This window comes from Vombatus ursinus, unplaced genomic scaffold (assembly GCF_900497805.2).
Source record: "Vombatus ursinus unplaced genomic scaffold, bare-nosed wombat genome assembly UNPS02008961.1, whole genome shotgun sequence".
Classification (NCBI taxonomy): domain Eukaryota; kingdom Metazoa; phylum Chordata; class Mammalia; order Diprotodontia; family Vombatidae; genus Vombatus; species Vombatus ursinus.
In genome coordinates, this window is record NW_020948739.1 from 3,402,907 (window position 1) to 3,415,769 (window position 12,863).

A 12,863-nucleotide genomic window follows, 5' to 3' on the forward strand; every position below is an offset into this window, starting at 1 on the left:
ATGCCCTCACAGGTCCCTTTCACATTCTGTGTACCCTGATGATGATGATAACAGCTACTATTAAATTCAATAAAAATTTATTAAGTACTTATTATGTGCCAGACACTGTGCTAAGTGCTGGGGATACAAAAAGAGGCAAAAGACAGTCCCTGCTCTCAAGAAGCTTACATTACTACTACTACTACTACTACTACTACTACTACTACTACTACTACTACTACTAGCTAGCTAGCTAGCTAGCTAGTATTTGTATGGTGCTTTAAGATTTACAAGTACTTTATTATCTCATTTTATCCTCACACAACCCTAAAAGGTAGCTCCCATTATTTTCCCCATTTTACAAATGAGCAAACTGAGGTTAAGAAAGTTTAAGAGACTGGTCCAGGGTCCTATAGCTAGTAAGTGTCTGAGGCTGGATTTGAACTCAGGGTTTCCTGACTCTAGGCCCAGTGTTCTATCCATGGAACCACCTGGCTATCTATCTATCTATCTATCTATCTATTTATCTATCTATCTATATATATTTCCTTTGTGCAGGTCTTACTCTTTTGCTTAATAGTGTGTTGAAGATCATTCTGACATATTCTCTTATTAATTATTCCCTGAAAGGTCATTTCATTGTTTATTCTCTTCTCGCTTTTGATAAGGGGTGAATCTGAAGCACAACTATTAACTTCGGCTGTACTTACTATTTTACAGCCTCTTTTAAAGGTGTGCAGGGATCAAGGTCCTTTGGCGAAAAAGACTTTAAGGTCTATAAAATAAAAAAGCAAGTAAATATAAAATGTGCTCCTTTCAGGTCAGACACCAAAGACTGGACAAATAGACTGATATCTGAGCCAGCATGAGGTCATCTTTGAGAGGGCAGTGGTACTCTTGTGCATTAGCAATATTTCCTCTCATTTTTTAAAATGAACAGGTAGTAATACTGTATTAGCAACAAACTCTAGCTGAGCATATATGTATGCATGTATAAGTTCCATAAAGTTCATTGTTCTAATTGAATAAAACTTAAAACAATGGTAATCTGATACATATTTAATGATATGTATAATTGTTGTTCTGGGATGTACTAACTGGGCATAAATTAAATATTGTATGTATGTAACCCATATGTAACTCTATGACTTTTAAACAGACAGCCAATTTTTTAGTTATCATTTTCTTATTATGTTAATACTCTGGTATCTTTAATCAATGCCAATGTCAATAGTTTTCCACGTATCATGTAACATTTAATCATCACTGTTATTTTCAAAGCTGTAACTAAGGTAGGACCATTGAGGTCTTAACCCTAGGGCAGAAAATTTTTAAGGGTGCTTACGTTGTTGTAGTTCAGTCATTTCAGTCACGTCCAACTCTTTGTGACCTCATTTGGGGTTTCCTTGGCAAAGATACTGAAATAGTTTGCCATTTCTTTCTCCAGCTCATTTTACAGATGAGAAAACTGAGGCAAACAGGGGGAAGTGACTTGCCCAGGGTCACACAGCTAATTAATGTCTGAGGCAGGATTTGAACTCTGGAAGATCAGTCTTCCTGATTCCAAGCCCAGTGCTCTGTCCACTGTACCACCTAGTTGGCTCCCCCAAGGGTACTTTTAGCACTGTCCAAAGGTGGGCTACCACACCCCCCCCCAGGTCCTTCTTGTCCCTACCACCTGTAACCTCAATCTAGGGCAAATTTTTTGCCTCAAGCTACTTGATATTGGGAAGTTTGGAAGACTTGAAGATGGCACAATAGGAAGAAGCAGTACCACCCAGCTTCTCCCAAAGTATTCCAACAATGATTTAAGGACAACGGACCAAGAATGATTGGAAAATTGAAGGAGAGACTATAATGGGTCATTTTTTCTAGCCCAAGGACACAAATTCAAACCACAGGCAGGTAACCAGGGCAAGAAGTATGAAACACGGGTGGATTGGGACCACAAGCTAAGCACTCAGAGCGCTACCCTAGGCCAGGAGAACAGAGAAGCCCAGCGCTGATCACAGACTCCACTCTGGACCCAAGTCAACAGCAAAGTTGTTTGCTTAAAGCTCTGGGTGCCCAGAGCTCTGAGTTAGGCCGACCCAGAGTAGGTCACATATTCCCTGGCCCAGGCCAGCAGCACCAGGCAGGAGCATAGACTGAGACTTGCTGAGTTAAGCCAGCAGCTTGAGATACCCAGAACTGATCGTGGACTCAGTCATAGTTCCAAGTCAAACTTGACAGGTCTCCCAGAGGGACCAGGAACCTGGACTCAGCACCCAGAGCTTTAAGCTAGGGAAACAGCACTACTCTCCTTCCCCTAGACCAGCAACTCAAGACCTGAAAAACATATCTGGAACCCAGAGCCCCCAGACCAGGGTTGCCTAGAACAGATCGTAAACCCAGTACAGCAGCAACACAAGGGAGGGTCTCCCAAAGGAAACTGGATCACAGATTCAGCCTCCAGGACTCCCAGCTAGGCCTACAACACCTGGTTGCCTAGAGCACATCACTGGAAGAATAGAAAAAGATAAAGAGCTATTATGAGGCCAGGGATGCCAAAGATGTAGACCCAGAAGGGAGAAATAACTCTAAAACACCTACAAAAATACCCTCACATCCTAGCCATTAGATTAATTAGAATTCTTTGAAGAATTGATCCAAGGATTTAAAAATTAGTTAAAATGGTATTATAAATGAAATGAGAGTGATAGAGGAAAGAATTAGAAAAGAAATGAGAGCTATGGAGGAGAGACTTGAAAAGAAAATTTACAGCTTGACATAAGAGGTACAACAGATTCTCTGAAAACTGGAATGAACCAAACAGAAATTAATGACTCAATGAAACTACAAGAAATATGAAGACAAAGTCAATAGATTTTTAAAATAGAAAAAAAATAAGATATCTCTTATCAAAATCACCTAGCTTGGGAAGTAGATCAAGGAAAGATAACATAAGTATCATTGAACTATCTGAAATCCTTGACCAAGAAAATAGTCTCAAGAAATCACTATAAAAAAACTACCTGTATCTCTGAGAACCTGGGGACAAAGTGAAAAAAAGAAAGAATCCACCAGTCACCTCCTGAAAGAAACCTCAAAATGAAAATTACTAGGATTATCATAGCCAAGACTCAGAGCTTCAAGGTGAAAGAAAGAATACTACAAGCAGCTGGAAAGAAAGAATTTAAGTACCAAGGAATTAGTTGTTATCTCACGAGATTAAACAGCTGTCACATAAAGGAGCAGAAAACAAGGAATATGTTATTCCAAAAGGTAAAAGATATGGGTTTACAACCAAGAAATACTTACCCAGAAAACCAAAGTATAATCCTACAGGGAAAAAGTGAATTTTTAATGAAATAGAGGACTTCCAAGTATTCCTCATGAAAAGACCAGAGCTGCATAAAAACTTTTAAATACAAACACTAGAGTAAAGAGAAGCATAAAAAGGTAAATACAAGCAAGCAGTTGGAAAATACTATAAGACTGGAGTGTTTGCAATCTAAAGAGAAAAGGGTGGTTGATATAATGCAGATCCCTGAAGAACTGTAATGTAAACAGGGATCATAGAGGGATTAAAATAAAATGGCAGGTCTGGGAATGGTTTTCATGTTTTGATAATCTTAAAAGGAGAAAGGAAAAATGTAAGTATGAATGTGTATGGGGGGAGGAGAGACATACTAGGGAAGAAAAGAGGAGGAATGGGGGATATTTATCTCATATAACAGAGGGAAGTTAAAATCTATACAAATGATGAAGGGGTGGGGAAGTAGGCATCACTTGAACCTCACTTTTAACTGATGCAAAGTGGAGTGAACAGAACTAGAATGATTTAAATAACAATAGCGATACTGTAAAAGCTTACAGTTATGAAAGACTTAAGAACTTTGATCAATGTAATGATCAACCACAATTCCAAAGGAACAAATTATTTAGTACGTTGCTCACCTCCTGAAAGATAGATGATAGACTATCCATGCCAAGTGAGAGATGTATATTTGGACATGTGCCTCAGTTTACTCATCTGTAAAATAAGTCTCTAAGATCCCTTCTATCTCTAAATCTTGGATCCTCAGATTCTTCCAAAATGGGCCTCTTTCTACAAGATGTGACGCTGTCCAGGTGATGTGTTCTGCTTGAGTATGGGCATTAATTGCAGGAGCTTTGTTTTTCTTTTTTTTCCTCCTAGTTTGGTGGAAGGTGGGGAGGGAAAGGTGGAAGGGGGGGGGAGAGAGAGAGAGAGAGAGAAAGAAAGAATAGATGCTTTTTAATGGAAAAACAAATTTAATTTAAAAATAAATTTATAGGGATTAAATAATATTATTCTAAGGTTTCATCATCCACCCTAACTCTTCCCCTGTCCATTCCACAATGGGGGCAATTGCCTTATCCCTTTCTCTTCCAGGTGGCTATGCTGCCAGGCCTTTCCTTTTCTGTGGCCAGTATTTGTAAAAACTTCAAGAAATTCCAGGCTTGCCTCCTCCCACTCTCATGGCTGCATCCCAGATGATCCACACCCCAGTCCTCATTTGCCCTAGGCACAAAAATTAATATAGTTTACCCACAGGTCAATGAAGAGACACATGATAAATGTGAGTGGGCTATAACATAGAACAGTGAAGCTTCTTGCACAAAAAGCTGTATAAATGGAGGCAGGACAGTCATGTAGCAAGAGTGAGGGGTTACCAATACACACCTTTTATGTCGTATCGGTATCCAATCAGTGTCAAGAGACCTAGATGAAGGGCCCTGTCACATTGGGTGCAACCCTAACAGAGGATTTTCAGGACATGGACAAGCATCATACAGAATGAGAAGGCTTATGATCCTCAGTGGGTCCTTGAGGTCAAGAATTGTTTTTGTCCATTTATTTTTGTATCTTCAACATTTGATACAGTATAAAACACATACTAAATGCTTAATAAATGTTTGTTGATTGATAAATCAGCTGATTATTGCAGAGGATAACTGCATCAGTGTGCTCACAGATCCACTGAAGTGAAGAAGTTTCTCTTTAAAACAAATGTCAGAACTTATACATTAAATTGATGTTATCCTTCAAAGTAGTCCCCTGAGAACTTATTCTAATAATTTAGAATCCTGTTTTGGAATTGTCTTCAAAGCCACTTACTGAGCCCCATGTGAACAGAGAAGGGAGAGATCCAGCTGATTTACTTCTAAAGGCTAGGGCTGGAAATACAAATGTTCCTTTCATTATTTTTTTATGTAGAGCATTCAGCATTTTTAGAATAGAATTTTCCCCCTCGACGTCTTGGAGTCAGGAAGACATGGGTTCTGATCCCATCTAGGACCTTCCCAGCTGTTGTAATTCTGGCATGTTATTTAATCACTCTGTGCCTCAGTTTACTCATCTGTAAAATGAGGAGGTTAGACTTAATAGTCTCTAAGGTCCCTTCTATCTCTAAATCTTGGATCCTCAGATTCTTCCAAAATGGGCCTATTTCTGCAAGATGTGACACTGTCCAGATGCCCCCTGTTTCCAAAACTGCCCTTCATCTTTCCCTTCCAGTTCCTTTCAGATGTTTTCCTTCCTTCTGATGATGCATTTCATCTCTTCCTTCAATCAAATTCTTTTCCCTCTCACACAAAAGAAGGATTCAGCCTTGGTTGCCTATGTGTATGGGATCTGGTTTGTTGTTCTTTATTTTATTGTTTCAAAGACTTTCCCCTCCCCTTCTCATTTTTTTCTGGAACATATCACGGCTATCTGGAAGCCCATGGAAATACAACATTTCAGAAACTTCATTTGGCAATCAGCATCGACTTTCCTGTCCAATTCTCTCTTTTCTCTGTCCCAAACAGCATGATAAATGCATTTAAACGGCTTTCGTTCTTTGGACAAGTTCCTGTTGTTGTTTTTTTTCCCATGCTGCATATGTTCTTTAATGACTGTCCTTCCAGGGGGAGGTGGGGAAGGGGGATATGTTCTCAAGCTAGATCCATAGCAGAGGCCTCATTGATGCAGTGGGAGGATTTGTTGGTGGGTAGAGAATCCAGGCAGTCTTTAGCTCTTGTGGTTTATACATTGTCACTTGTTTTATCAGCTTTAAGGAAGTTCTAGTTTTCCTCCCTCAGAGCACAGTACACTGTCCTCTCCTCTTTCTCCTTCCCCCCCCCCCCCCCCAGTCTCCCAATGGGCCAGGGAGCTTTACTTGGCTTAGCAATCGAAGACTACATAACATGCAGCCAGATCTCACAGTTGCATGCTGTTGTCCCAAGGGGATTGGGAAAAGAATGATAACTCATGACTGCTCCATTGGGGAGGGAATCCACAAGAGAGCTTGTTCTCCTGGTTGTGGGTCTGCACCATCATGTTTACATTTGAGGAACGGCATAATTTCCCCATTACCTGCACCAGACTTTTGGTTTTCCATGTTGCATATTTATATTCCTAAGTTCAGGAATCAGTCTATCAACTGAATTTTAATGAAGTCAAAATAATTTATATATATTTATTGACCTGCTTTTAATCTTGTTTCTAAGTAATTTTCCTATATCACTAGAAATATTGACTTTTTCTTTTGTTTTGTTCCTTTTTTTATGCTTGAGTCATCCTTTCTTACCTAGGCTGAAAATGCAGGGCTATTCACGGGCCCATTCCCACTCTGTTCGGCAAAGGAGCTTTGATCCTTTCTGTTTTCCAACCTAGGCCAGTTTGCCCCTCCTTACAGAGAACTCCGAGGCCCTCATTTCTGGAAGTCCACCATATTAAAGTCTAACTTAGTACAGACTACCCCATCATCTTAGCCCATTGCAGCACAGACCTCCTAAGCTCAACAGATCCACCAACCTCAGCCTCCTTTTAACAGAGATTATAGGTGAGAACCACAATGTACCATTATGACATTTCTAAGGCATTTTACAGATGAGGAAACTGAGGTACAGAGAAGTTAAGTGATTTGCCAGTGTCACACAGTGAGGAAGTGTCTAATGTGGGATTTGAACCTAGGGGTTTCTGATTCCAAGGCATTAAGGGAAATTTCCATTTTTTTCTACCTCCCCCTCCTGTGGCACAATGAGCCTGGAATCAAGAGCATATAAGTTCGAATCTGGCCTCAAATAGATATTAGCTGTGTGACAGTTTTGAAATAGTCCTCTGCCATAAGGGAGTCCCTCCAGGGAGGATGTAGGGTTCCCCTGTTGACCCTTGCTTTCTACAACTAGGTTCACAATGTCATATTCCTCCAATATAGGTATGGATGTCAATAGGTTAAGTCCTTGCCAAGGTACCCAGTTTATGTCTAAGGAAAGGCTCGTGGGCCAGCCAAAGACATCAGGGAAAATAACCCCTTAATAAGTTTGGGTGCTGAGAATAACATGTAAAGCAATAGGAGTTAGTTCAATGCAAAGCTTTATTATAAGCAATGGTGAAGAAAGAGGAGGTAGGAAAAGTGGACCAACATGCCATTCAGGTATACATGCTAACAAAGAGTATAACTCACCTGAGGGCAGCTGCTGCTTTGGGGAGCACAGAGACACGAGTCCATCCAGCAGGAAGGGGATGCTGCAGCAGGGAGGTGTGCTGCAGGAGGGGAGAGTGTGCTCCAGAGTACTCTTCTAAGAGTGAGGTTCTCATACTATCATTTTGGTTGGCTTTCCTGAAGCTGGAGAAATTGCATATCAGGGCTCAGGGCAAATTATTATTTGGATGAATTTGTTATTAGGGAGAAAACAAGCTGGCAGTAGGCAAAATATTATTTGGGGGACATAGCTGTACCAACCTTCACAAAATGTTTTTAATCAGTATTTTTCCATAAATGTGTTTTGTAAGCTTACAGTCTGTCTTAAGGAGAAATTGTCTCAAGACTATCTGACCTAATCCTTTAACAGTGACCCTGGGCAAGTCACTTAACCACTTTCTACCTCAGTTTCCTCAACTGTAAAAATTTGAATAATAATAGCATCTACCTCTCAGAATTGTTGTGAGAATCTAATGAGATAACCAGGACAGCTAAGTGGCACAGTAGAGTGCCGACCCTGAAGTTAGGAAGACTCATCTTCCTGAGTTCAAATCTGGCCTCAGGCACTAGCTGTGTGACCCTGAGCAAGTCACTTAACCCTATTTGCCTCAGTTTCCTCACCTGTAAAATGAACTGGAGGAGGAAATGGCAAACCACTCCAGTATCTTTGTCAAGAAAACCTCAAATGGGGTCATGAAGAGTCAGACAGGACTGAAAAGACTGAACAACAACAACAAAAATGAGATAACGTTTATAATGCACTTAACATGGTGCCTAGCAGGTGCCTAATGAATACTTTTCCCCTCCCTCTCTAGAACCACCATATGCACAGATATCATATAGATGCTTAAGTCTCTGCTTGGACAATACTGGAAGGCAATTAGAGGAAGACTTGTATTTCCTTTCCTAGCACTTCCAATTTTTTTTTAAAAAGTAGCCTTGTTTCTTGGCATATATCATCATAGCAAAATATAAGCTTTTGAGGACAGAAAGTAATGTCTGTTGAATTTAATTCTATCATAGAAAAAGATCTACTTAAACTGTTACTGTTCTCATGCTCTCAAATTCAGCCCTCCCCAACCACTCCCCATTTCCACAAACATGGACATGCATAAAGGTTTCAGAAATCTTAAAAGTACAGCATCTGTCAAGACTTCTCACAAGCTGGCATTCAAACTCATTTGCTAGAACCAGGCTGAAGGACCTACCTCCATTCTTAGACCTTATTCTCCCCAACACTGTCACAGATCAAAGCTCAATGTAGAAGTGATTACATCACTAATTGCTCAGGATCCCCACTTGACACCCCTCATTCACCCACTCACCATGACACTTTCTAGTCTTCACAGGTAATCTTACCCCTTAACAAGGATGTCAAGAAAAAATTTACTTTTTAACCCACTCTCTTCTATTTCTGTCACTGATCACTCCAAGCAGTAACATTTGGGAGGGACCCTGTTTTCTTCAGCCCTCCTCCATACCTTCTGTTAAAAATGAGAAGAGGCTAGTTTCCAACTACACTTACTCCATCGATTAGCGAGTTTTTCATACTCCTTTCCTGTATGGGGGTGAGGAAGGAGGGTGAATGGGGAAAGGGTGGGAGGTAGGGTATAATTCACAATTATGGGTAGCTGTGAGTCTCCCTTAAAAATATAATACCTGTCATGCTGGCATGTAAATGGTGCTTTAAGGTTCGCAGAATATTTAAATATATCTTCTCATCTGATCAGTCAATAAATATTTACTAACCACCCACTGTGTACCAGGCACTGGTGATAGAAAGGCAAAAAATGAAACAATCCCTGCCCTCAGGGAGCTTACAGTCTATTGGGATCGACAACACATACAAACATAAGTATAAACAAAGTAAATACAAGGAAATTGTATGGGAAGAGGTGGGATACAAGCAGCAATGAGGATTGGGAAAGGCTTCCTATAGGAGGTGGACTTTGAACGACCTCCTTCATTGATGGAAGCTAGCAATTCTAAGAGGCAGAGATACAGTGCATTCCAAACTTGGAAGACAGTTTACACAAAGGCAGGGAGATAAGAGAGCGTGTCACGTGTGAGGAATATCAAGAAGACTAACTTGGCTGGATCACAGTAATGAATAATAAAGGTGGAAAGGGAGATCAGAGACAGGCTGGCTGTAAAGGACTTTAAAAGCCAAGCAGAAGAGTTTGTATTCAATCCTAGAGGTAATAGGGACCCATTGAAAATTCTTGAGCAGGAGACGTAATATGTACAAAATGCTATTTTAAGAAGATTAATTTGGTAAATGTCTTAAAGGTAAAGGAGAGCCTGAAGGCAGGGATACTAGCTAGGACATATTGCAATACTCCAGACATGCCATGGTAAGGGCCTGAACTGGGGTGATGGCAAGAAGATGGGTGAGATGCATCAGGAAGGAAAACTCAGTACAACTTGGTGACTAGATGTGTGGGGTGAAGGAGAAGTAGGAATCAAGGGTGACTCAGAAGTTTCGAATCTGAGTGCTTGGAAGATAGTGTCGCTGAGAGAAATTTGGATGTCTGGGGTGGCAGGGCAGAGTCTTCTAGGAAAACTGACTAAGCACGGCTCTAAGTGCTAAGGATAGATACGAAAAGAAAAAGAAAAAAAGCAAAGACAGTCCCTTAAGATTACATTCTAATGGGGGGAGGTATATACATGATATATATATATATATATATATACACACACACACATATACATATATAATATACATATATACACACTATACATATACACACATGCATATAAACACATGTGTACATACATATATTTATGTATACACACATATATACATACATATATATACACATACACACATATAAATTTGTACAAGTTGAGTTTGCAGTAACAGTGATACTTTTAAAAGGAAAAATCCCACAGAAAATTGGAAATAGGGTTATTTGAGCTCACAAGAGAAGCCAACTTAGGAAGTGCAGATTTCATAGTTATATGTGTGAAGGAGATAGGTAATTTAAACCATGAAAGTGGATGAGATCTCAGGGAGAAAGTCTAATGATAGAAGGGTCAAGTACCAAGGATTCAGATTCCCGATACACAGTCATTGAGGTGAGAGAAGGAAGAAATGAATCACAGGGAAGCTTCTCACCCCTTGCTCTGCCCCTCCCCCAAAAGTCTGCATTCAGCGTTAAAATAAACAGTACTGATGCAGACCTGTGGCTAGGACACCCTAGCTGTGAGCAGAGGTGTAGCTGTCTGGAAAGGATAGGCACCAGACTTTCTTTGTACTTATCTCAGGGCACAGGGCTCAGGTATACAAGGCATCATCTTGCAGGAAGTGTCCCTTCAGGTAGTGGCCAAATGATTGTTTGGCTTGAAGGACCATATGCTACTGTGCACACTGGTGAATTATGAGCTTTTAGAGAATATTGAGCTGATTAGCTTAATGAACCACAGATACTCTAGTAGGGAGAAGGCTTTGATGTATGCATCAGGAGAAAGAGATGCATGAACTTTAAATAGCATGAAGCTTCATTAGCCTATCCTAGTTTCTGTTCTGATTATTGATTTTCACAATCAATAACCATTCATGGAGCAACTAGTATGTACCAGGCACTGTGCTAAGTGCTGAGAATACAAAAAAAAAAGACAAAAGACAGTCAAGCACCTAAATACTCTAAATTTGACAATTCTCTAGAATGCCAAAAAAGTAGCATAGCATAGTGGTTAGAGAACCAGCCTTGGAATCATAAAGACCTAGGTTCCAATGCAGTTGGGTGGCACAGTGGATAGAGCACTGGACTTGGAATCAGGAAGACTCTTTTTCCTGAGTTCAAATCCAGACTCAGACACTTACTAGCTGTGTGATCCTGGACAAGTTACTTAACCCTGTTTGCCTCAGTTTTCTCATCTGTAAAATAAACTGGAGAAGGAAATGGAAAACCATTCCAGTATCTTTGTCAAGAAAATCCCAAATGGGGTCATGAAGAGTTGAACACAACTGAAGTGACTGAACAACAACAACCAACAGTAGTAGTAGTAGTAGTAGTAGTGGTGGTGGTGGTAGTAGTAGTAGCTCTCTACTGCAGAAAGTACAACTCCAATGTGCTGGCCATGCCAAGCATGCATTTATCTAAAAGACTATTTTATGGAGAACTCACACAGAGATCAAAAGAAGCAGTACAAAGATGCTCTCATGGTCTCTCTGAAGAATTTTAGCGTTTATTGGGAAACATGGGAAACACTAGCACAGGACTGCCCAGCATAGCATGCCTGCATCAAAGAAGGTGCTGTGCTTTATGAGCAAAGCAGAATCAGAGTAGCTCAAAAGAAATGTGAGATGTGCAAATCTACAGACATCTTCATCACAAATGTTCAAATGCACTATTTGTGCCTCACCTGTGGTAGAGCCTTCCAAGCTTGTACTAGTCTGATCAGCTACAGTGGAACATATGTACATTGACTTCAACATAATGATGTCATTGGTATTCTTTGAGCATGAAGGATGAACAACAGTAGTAACAGTGATAGTGGTAGAAGCAGTAGTAGTGTAGTAATAGTAGTGGTACTGGTGGTAGTAGTAGTAGTAGCAGCAGCAGCAGCAGTGCTGAGATACAAAGACAAAAGTGAACCTGTCCATACCCTCAATCTCCCAATAAATCCATTTAAATAATTGAGTTTGGGTTCCAGAATTTTTATTCCTTCTCATAAGAAAAGCACAACCTTGTTTAGGGAGTAGATCAGAGAATCAACATCATTAAATTGACATAGGAAAGGATCTAAAGAGCAGCTGGGACATGTTTGATAGGACACGTTTGTTTTCTTTCTTTTTTTTCAATGTAGAAGTACAGTTGATGACTCATATGTATTGCTGACAGTCTTTAAGCAAACTGCAGCTGTCGTAATAAGCGTGGGGCCTCTGGACTCAATGAAAAAGAAGGGAAAAGTTCCCAAATGCAGATAATGAATTTTGCCTGTCTTTATTTTCATTCACTTCTGTGTCTGCGCACTGGTGGTAAATCAACTCTCTTTAAACTGTTTTTTTGGTTTTGGAGCAAGTCACGTACACCATTCCTTCCAAAGTATCAGTAACTAGAAAAGTAGACATGCTTTTCTACCTTGTCCCATTAAATGTATTTTGCTTCCAAGGCTTTGAATTCAACGACAGAAGAAATGAGGGAGCTGAATAATTTCTGGTAAAATAATTCATTTCAATTTGCTTCTAAAGTTGAATTTAATTCATCATTACCATGATATCTTTCAGATTGTGTTCTAGTATATCAAACAGCCTGTAAACCTTCTGATATAACACAAGCTGGTGTGAGCCAAATAAACCAATATTTTTGCCCTGTATTCCTACCCAGGGTAACTCACTCCATATTTCTCACATCATATGGGTTGAGTAGGGCTGGTTTTACCAAGTCACAAGCATTTAAAATAAGG

At 40.0% G+C, this 12,863-nt stretch overlaps 1 protein-coding gene across 3 annotated transcripts in view; it reads left to right on the forward strand.

The window, feature by feature from the left end:
* The window catches only part of MATN2 (matrilin 2), a 206,736-nt gene that overhangs the window by 97,363 nt on the left and 96,510 nt on the right, over positions 1 to 12,863 (forward strand). The window lies entirely within an intron of this gene.